Source organism: Theropithecus gelada, chromosome 19 (assembly GCF_003255815.1).
Source record: "Theropithecus gelada isolate Dixy chromosome 19, Tgel_1.0, whole genome shotgun sequence".
NCBI lineage: Eukaryota > Metazoa > Chordata > Mammalia > Primates > Cercopithecidae > Theropithecus > Theropithecus gelada.
The window spans coordinates 54,936,930-54,945,363 of NC_037687.1; positions in this window are offsets into that span (position 1 = coordinate 54,936,930).

Consider the following 8,434-nt stretch of genomic DNA (forward strand, 5'->3'; position numbering starts at 1 on the left):
TCCCTTTATCTGAGCCGACTTTCCTAAACTTTGTGACTTTAAGCATTGAACTCCCTTCATTTTTATTTAAAATTTTCCCTTCTAATTCCTTCACGAACTTTATTGACACATGAGACCAAAGCCCCAGATAAACTGAAAAACTATGTCCTGGAATGATGAGTCTTCAAGCCTTCTAGGGAAATATGTGTATGAAACATTCAGACATCCTTTTATTCCAGAATCTCAGCTTCTTTGCCTGATTCTTGTAACATTATTCCCTCCCAATTGTATTGTATCTAACTTAGAAAAGGCTCTCACATTGCCATGGTCTGAATGTTGGTGTCTCCCTCAAATATTCATGTTGAAACGTAACCCTCAAGGTAGCAGTCTGAAAAGTTGGGACCTCTGGGAGGTGATGGGGTCATGAGGGTGAAGCCCTCATAAATGGGGTTAGTGCCCTTGTAGAAGGGACCCCGAGAGCTCTCTTGCCCACCCCATTGTGTGAGGACACAGTGAGAAGGCACCATCTGTGAGCCAGAAATGTAGCCCTCACCAGACAGCAACCCTGGCAGCCCCTTGATCTTGGACTTCCAGTCTCCAGAACTGTGAGCAATAAATGTCTGTTGTTTCTAAACCCCCTCATCCAGGGCACTTTGTTACCACTGCCCAAACAGACTAAGACCCATGTTTATCCAATATCCACTCAACGGTTTTCCTCCTTCCATCCATGAGACCTGCTCTAACATACCCCAGTGGATCGTGAATGCTTGGCATTTCTGATGCTTTTTGACGCTCATCTTACTCAGCCTCTCGCTGCAGTGTCTCAGGTATTCCTGATTCCGCTCCACAGAGGGTCCCCTGTCTCGTCCTCCTCCACTGCCTCTCACTGCCTGTCTGCCCTGCCATCATCTCCCATCCTGTCTGGCCACCCCCAACCATGCTCTCCCTCCACCGAGCAGAAGGGAGGCATCCACCTGCCTGGAGAATGCTCTGGGTCTGACCCCCACCTGCTTTTTCATCTATTTGTTTTGTTGCTTTTTCCTACCACCTTTCATTGGAGCTATAGTACCTTGCCCTCTGTCTCTGCTAATCTGGGTGGCCGCATCTGTGGTTCCCTTGGCTGGCTGCTTGGTAGTTTGAATTTATTTTCTGTCTCCCATAAGCCTGACTCCTCTTTACTTCTAGGTATTTGAATCCCCCTTTCCGCTCCCAGAAATCCTTTCCTGGTGTTTGTACCTTTTCACACTCTGTCCATTCTATCCACCTTTTCAGAGTCAGTTCAGATGTCGCATTTTTCTATCAGAACTTCTTCATTCCAACTGAAAATGATTGCCCCATTCTCTATGATCCTTTTCCAAGTTACGCCACCTTTTTTTTGTATCGGAAACATTCTGGTTTTGATAATTTGAAAAATGTTTTGTATGCTGGCATCTTCCCAATTGTCTTGAGGAGGGGGAGCTTCCAACGTGTTTCTCGCTGAGCTGGGCTCACAGCTTGCCTTCTGCTTGGATAGAGTTGTTGTCCAAGGATATTTGTTGTTTCACTGAATATTTTTGAATCTAAATACAAAAACAAATGTGGGTTTTTTTCTGCCTCCCTATTATGACCCCTTTAAACATATTTTTGCAATGTGTAATTGCACCAACTTATTCGGCAAATATCATGCTTTTGTGTATTTTAAGTTCACAAATAACCACTCATCATTTCTAGCTCTGTATGTGTAAGTCTGGACCCTACGTGCAATTTCCATTGCGTTAATATTGACTATCTTTGTAATGCCCGTGTTTAGTTTGAGCACATTGGTTAATTTCACTTATATGATAAGGCATCCTACACTTCTTAACCACACTTTCTTGCAAGACTGCTGGAGCTATTTTAAACAATGCCTTTCAAGGTACCCAGGCTCCAGAGAGAAGAGTGGAAGTTGAGAGAATGAGGGGAAGCAGCTTCCTGAGCAAGTGCCCTGTCCTTGGCACGGGGCTGGGAGTCTCCTTTAACCTTATTTGGCGGTCCACACCATTAACTTTGGCAGTTGAATCTGTCTTGGGATCGTCAGTATTTCTCTTGGTGATCTCAAAGTGCAGATTGGGATGGAGAAGGGCAGCAAGTCATGGGCTTTTCCTGGGCAGAGAGGCTACCTCGTAGTGTAGGCACTCATGGGGGATTCTGGACAGGGCATTCCCCGCATGCTTTTTACTTTGTTTTGTTTTACTTCTTAGCCTTGCCCTTCAGGAGGCAGAGGGCGGTTGAGTCACTGTGGTCGTCTAAGAACTAAGGACATCTAATTACGTACAGAGTCTTCGCCGTCCTCCTCCGACCTTGAGTATCCAAGGAACAACTTGCAAAGTGGTCTGTTTTCCCAGCAGGAAAATCCACTGGGGCGGGGCGTGGGCCAGTGTGGGTGGAGGAATGACTCCTCTCCCAGGGGTGAGATTCTTGAAGCTTGAATTGTCCGAGCTGTTGTTTCCTCCCCTTCTTGGTCACTGCAAATGCAATTATGAAATAATTCTCAGGGAAGCATGAGAAACATTCTCTGCAGTGACTCCAGACTGGACCTTCCAGTTTTGATCATTTGCAGGACTCAAGTCCACACAGGAGATTGAGAGAAGAAAAAAGGACTCAGAGGCAAAGACAGCTCTGAGCCCCTAAGGGAAAGCTCAACGTCAGAGTGCTAGGAGGACTTGCCCAGCTCTGTCAGGGCAGCAGCTGAGCTATGTCTATATTGAGGCCGAAAATTAGAAAGACATTGACACTAACCCCTGAAAATAATTCACATAACGATCATGCATTATCTATTACAGGTTAGCATGATGACTGGCTGCAGGACAGTTTTGGTTTTCTAATTGTTCTCTGACATCCCCATTGAAGTGGGTTTTATCATCTGTGACCTTGTGTCCATCCCTGTGATGTTGTGTGCATGTGGGTGTATATGGACACATACAACACAGATGTCTTCGGTTGTAAAGCACACTTGGGGGAAGGTCAGCTCACACACAGTGTACTGCCAGGGAGCTCTTCCCCAGGCCTGGCAGCCTCACCACGCAGTGGCCACCACAGACCCATCAGCCTCTGCCATCGTGGTCTGCCTGCAATTGAGTTTGTTAATTGACATAATGTATGTTGAAAATAATTTTCATTGGCAATTCAGAAGTGTGGATTGCTGTAGAAATACTGTGCACGTCCCCCGTGTATGAATAAGGGTCTAAGAACCTTGTAGGTGGAATGCCCTAAGCCCCTGGTGGTGCGTCCCACACCTCCCAGAAGGACCTGCCACCTGGTCTCTGCAGGTGGTGGTCTGCTGCCGCCCAAATGTGACCCTGCCTGTCTCTCTTCTGAGATTGGTTCATAACTTGTCACCCCTACGAGCTGCAGATTGCAAGTTTAAGAGAGGACGCTGGGAGGACAGCCAGAAAGGGGAGGTTGGGACATGTGAAACCCTGCATGGTGGGTGGGGGCAGGACAGTGGGCGGCTCAGGTGTGGAGACAGCACCCTTAGGGTGTGGACTGGGGCTGCCACGTGTGGACAGCTCTCTGTCTCTCCAGGGAGAGCCCACGGGACCCCAGGTTCTGCAGGACATGTCCTGGGGCTGGGTGGCCTCACCCCTGCTGGCTCCTCTCCTGGGAGTGGGAAGGCAGGGGAGGGTTTTCTTTTCTTAGATGTCTAAGAAAAAATGCCTGTCCATTATAAACCGAGCTTCCTCCCCAGAATCCACACACTGACATCCCAAACCCCAGGATGACTGCGTTTGGGGAAAGCGTTCTAAGGAAGTAAATCAGGTCCAAGGGGGCCATGAGGGTGGGGCTCTGATCCGACAGGACTGGTGTCTGTAGAAGAGGAGGAGGAGATGGCAGGGCTGTGCTGTCTCTACCATGTGAGGACCCAGTGAGAAGGCACAGCTGTCTTCAAGCCAGGAACGGAGCCCTCACCAGATGCAGAACCGCCTCACACCTGGATCTTGGACCCCCAACCTCCAGACTCAGAGAAATGCATGTCTGCTGTTTAAGCCGCCCATCTGTGGGGTTTTGTGATTGCAGTTTGAGCTGGCTGAGATAACATAGAAGAAAACGCAGAGAGAACGCGGGGAGACACCACTGTAAATGCATGGAACTCTTGAGACTTCAGGCTGCAGCTTAAAAAAATCCTTCTAACAGTTGCAAAGATATGGCATCTACCTAAGTGCCCATCAACTGATGAGGGGATAAAGAAAATGTGCTGCATGTACACCATGGAATACTACTCAGCCATGAAAAAGAATGAAATGATGTCTTTTCAGCAACTTGGATGGAGCTGGAGGCCATTATTCTAAGTGAAATAACTCAGGAATAAAAAACCAGATGACTTATGTTCTCACTTATAAGTGGGAACAAGGCTATGGGCATGCAAAGGCAGACAGGGTGGTATAATGGGCACTGGAGACTCAGAAGTGGGGAGGGAGATGGGGGTGAGGGATGGAAAGTTATGCCTTGGGTATGATGTGCACTACTTGGGTGACAGGTGCACTAAGATCCTAGACTTCACCACTGTACCTTCATCTGTGTAACCAAAAACCACTTGTACCCCTAAAGCTATTGACATTATAAAATTAAAAAAAAATCCCTCTGGCCATCACAGCCCCTGAGACAGGTCCCTCTGCTTGGTCAAGCATCCTGGGTGTGGTTGAGGCAACACCCCCAGGGCCAGCTGCTTAGCGACCCCTCACCTTGCCTCAGGCCTCAGGCAGAGCTGAGCTGTAGACCCCTGGGGAAGAGGCTCTAGGTCTGTACAGGGAGCATGCAGCCCCTCAGGGTTGGGGTTCCGGCAGATCCTCAGCCCCCACCGTATGTACTGGAGTTTTCATTTAGAGTTTTCCTTCACAGCCCTCAGGGCAGGAAGAGCCTGTCCTGTGCCTTCCCGTGTCCTCAGCTTCTGCCTGGGACCTGTTCCCAGCAGCCGCCCCTCACCTGTGCTCTCCCCGTCTCACACCAGAGCCCTCCCCGTCTCACACCAGAGCCAAGCCTTTCCTTTTTGACCCACCCTCCCTTTGGGACCTCATTTCCCTGCTTGCTCTCTCATAGGCATCTGCCTTGCCCCTTCCACGAGGCCACCAAGCAGACCCCATCTCTCCCTGAGGCAGAACGTGGGTTCTGTGGGTGTCACAGTGCCGGGCACCCTGCCCTGCATTGACTGCTTGGATGGACCTGCAGGAGAGGGAAGCCGCTGTCTTTGGGTGCCAGCTCTGGTTTGGGTCTTCTCACCACTTGCCTTTCATGTCCTGTGGGTTTGTGGCCTCGGCTCCTTTATTAGAGTTTTATTAGGGATTTCCAGATACATCTTTTTCCTCCATATTGGGATTCCTCCAACTCTTCTTTCTTTTTTTCTTTCTTTCTTTTTTTTTTTTGAGACGGAGTCTCACTCTGTCGCCCAGGCTGGAGTGCAGTGGTGCGATCTCAGCTCACTGCAACCACCGCCTCCTGGGTTCAAGCAATTCTCCTGCCTCAGTCTCCTGAGTAGCTGGAATTACAGGCATGAGCGCCACACCCAGTTGATGTTTGTATTTTTAGTAGAGACGAGGTTTCGTCATGTTGGCCAGGCTGGTCTCGAACTCCTGAGCTCAAGTGATCTGCCCATCTTGGCCTCCCAATGTGTTAGGATTATAGATGTGAGCCCCTGTGCCCGGCTGCCTCCAACTCTTTACTCCTTGTGAAAAATGTCACATTTAAAAGTCACAATTTTATTTCTATCGATTTCCTTTTATGTTGAGTCCATACTTGTATTCCAGTTTATAGTTCAGTGAGTAAGAAACTGACAAGGAAATCACTTTTCAAAGTCATAGGAGGAAAGCGGCTGCTTGGAACCTGCTGCCTAGACAGCACACACTGATTATTCACTCCCCTGCGTGGTGGCTGTCACAGCTGCCTCCAACACTGGAACCCACGTCCCCTGTGTCGTGGCCATCACTTCAACCCATGTCCTTTGTGTCGCGGCAGTCATGGCTGCCTCTGCTACTGGAACCCACGTCTCCTGCGTCACGGTGGTCACAGCTGCCTCCAGCACTGGAACCCACATCCCCTGTGTCACGGCTTCCTGCAATAGTGGAACCCATGTCCCCTGCATCATGGCCATCACTGCAACCGATGTCCCCTGTGTCACAGCAGTCACAGCTACCTCCAACACTGGAACCCATGTCCCCTGTGTTGTGGCTGTCACTGGAACCTATGTCCCCTGTGTTGTGGTTGTCACTGGTACCTTTGTCCCCTGCATCGTGGCCATGATGGCTGCCTCCAACACTGGAACCCACATCCCCTGCTTCACGGCAGTCACGGCTGCCTCCAGCACTGGAACTCATGTCCCTTGCGTCGCAAACATTTATTCCAGACCCACTGCACTGTCTTCAGTCTGAAATCTAATGATGTAAAAGAAGAGAGATCATTAGGTCACTAATCAATACAACGTAGTCAGGGCATTCAAAACTGTAGCTGCAATTTTTTTTTTGTTTTTTGAGACAGAGTCTGGAGTGCCGTGGTGCGATCTTGGCTCACTGCAAGCTCCGCCTCCAGGTTCACGCTATTCTCCTGCCTCAACCTCCGGAGTAGCTGGGACTACAGGCGCCCATCACCACTCCTGGTTAAGTTTTTCTTTTTTTTTTGTATTTTTAGTACAGATGGCATTTCACCATGTTAGCCAGGATGGTCTCGATCCCCTGACATCGTGATCTGCCCACCTCGGCCTCCCAAAGTGCTGGGATTACAGGCGTGAACCACCACGCCCAGCCTGTAGCTGCAATTTGAGAAATAAAATATGTCAGATACCCCTTTTCATTCTGTTGTAACGATGAGACTTGCAGGGTTAGCACATCCCTGATCATATATTTTTCTTCAGTCCCCTCCCTCCTGAAGAACCCTCAATGGCTGTCCGTTACTAATGCACGGGGGAAAACTGGCGTCCTCTCCTCGGCCCAGCTGGGGACTGGAAGTGACCCAGGACCATGCCGGGAAGAGTTCCGGAAAGGCTCCTGGGACAAATGCAGGATGACCCGACCTCTGCTGCCAGGGGCTGACTCTCTGACTGCAGGGACCGCGTTGCTGCTTTGGAAGAGCCGGGCGCCAGTGTCCTGGCTGGTGGGCAGTCCCTGTGGTGGTCACAGGCATCGTTGCCAGGTTACTAGTGTAGTTGTTGGTTTACTGGTGAAACAGCTGGTTTATTCATAAAGCAATTGGTTTACTGGTGTAGTGGTTGGTTTACTGATATAGTGACAGGTTTACTGGTGTGTTGGTTGGTTTACTGGGATAGTGGTTGGCTTACTCATATAGTGGTTGGTTTACCAGTGTAGTGGTTCATTTACTTGTATCGTAGTTGGTTTTCTCTTTGTTCCTTCTCACAACTTTCCAGAGGTTTCTGAATCATTTGGGAGGAAACGCTGAATCCTGCCCAAACTTCGCAAGCTGCAGCCCCAGCTCTCAGGTCCCCGGGCCCTGGCCCAGCACATGAGGCCTTGGTGTCTCCAGAGGCTGCCGCCAGGTACACGTGTCCTCTGTTGCTGGCGATTCGGGTCCACCACACTATACAGAGTTGCTCCCAGCCCCTCTGACTGATTAGTGGTTGATTTACTCTTGTGGTGTCTGGTTTACTGGTATAGTGGTGGTTTATTGCTGTAATGAGTGGTTTACCAGTGTAGTGGTTAGCATGGTGATTGCTTTACCAACGTAAGTGGGTGGTTTACTGGTGTAATGGATGGTTTACCAGTATAGTGGCTGATTTACTGGTGTAGTGGCTGGTTTACTGATGTAGTGGTTGGATTACGAGTTTAGTGGGTGGTTTACCAGCATAGTGGCTGGTTTACCGATGTAGTGGTTGGATTACCAGTTTAGTGGGTGGTTTACCAGCATAGTGACTGGTTTACTTGTGTAGTGGCTTTGTTTACTGGTTTGGTGGCTGGTTTACCAATGTAGTGGTTGATTTACTGATATGGTTGTTGGTTTAGAGTATAGTGGTTGATTTACTGGTGTAGTAGTTGGTTTACTGGTGTAGTGGTTGATTTATCAGTGTAGTAGCTGGTTTACTGGTGTGGTGGTTGGTTTACCAGTGTTGTGGTTGGTTTACTGATGTAGTAGTTGGTTTAGCAGTATAGTGGCTGGTTTACTGGTATAGTGTTTGGTTTACTGGTGTAGTGGTTGATTTACCAGTGTAGTAGCTGGTTTACTGGCGTGATGCTTGGTTTACTGGTGTAATGGGTGATTTACCAGTGTAGTGGTTGGTTTACCAGTATAGTGGCTCGTTTACCGGTGTAGTGGCTGGTATACTGGTGTAGTGGCTGGCTTACTAGTGTAGTGCTTGGTTTACTGGTGTAGTGGCTGGTTTACTGGTGTAGTGACTGGTTTCCTGGTGTAGTGGCTGGTTTGCTGGTGTAATAAGTGGTTTACCAGTATAGTGGTTGGTTTAGAAGTATAATGGTTGATTTACTGGTGTAGTGGCTGG